The following is a 576-nucleotide window of genomic DNA, read 5'->3' on the forward strand; positions in this document are numbered from 1 at the left end:
GCCTCCGTTCATTGTTTGCACTTTTTCACACTGTAGGCCGGGGAATCCCCCTTTTCAAAAAAAAAAACCTATTTCACACTGTAGCACCAAAGCAGCCTTGGGGCCAAGTGCTACCCTGGCTCCGCCCCTGCTGTGAAACAATTGTTTGTAGAGCTTCACATCAGGCCCACACAAAAATAGGCAAAATTAATTACCCACCAACATTTTGGTTGATTAAAATGAATCGATCTTTCTTCATCGAATCCTTCATTCGTCTCCTCAGTGGATTGAATATAATTACCAACATTCGGGGGAACAACAACCAAATGTTCAAAATCTGACGTCAGATTTTTAAGGATTCTAAGTGAACACCATCATGCATGTCGGATCCCAAGTATGAATCTTGAAGCGTTCGCTCCAAACGCATCCTATGAGCGACGCTCAGATGGCAATATGAGCAAACACGTTCGGGGATGGCAATTCTCACCTTTTTCCGTCGATATAGCATGACGATTCTATTCGACCTACATGATAAATTCTGAGCATGGCAATTTTCACAATTTTCTTTTTTTTATGTTGGCAGTTCTTGATGTTGCA

The 576-nt window shown here is 42.0% G+C and overlaps 1 long non-coding RNA gene across 1 annotated transcript in view; it reads right to left on the bottom strand.

Moving 5' to 3' along the window:
- Nucleotides 1-21: 21 nt before the first annotated feature.
- LOC119319039 overlaps nucleotides 22-576 on the bottom strand; it is a 2,972-nt gene continuing 2,417 nt past the window's right edge. The window contains exon 3 of the long non-coding RNA XR_005154318.1: nucleotides 22-130. This is a non-coding gene — a long non-coding RNA (uncharacterized LOC119319039). The remainder of the gene's footprint in view (nucleotides 131-576) is intronic.

This window comes from Triticum dicoccoides, chromosome 6A (genome assembly GCF_002162155.2).
Source record: "Triticum dicoccoides isolate Atlit2015 ecotype Zavitan chromosome 6A, WEW_v2.0, whole genome shotgun sequence".
Classification (NCBI taxonomy): domain Eukaryota; kingdom Viridiplantae; phylum Streptophyta; class Magnoliopsida; order Poales; family Poaceae; genus Triticum; species Triticum dicoccoides.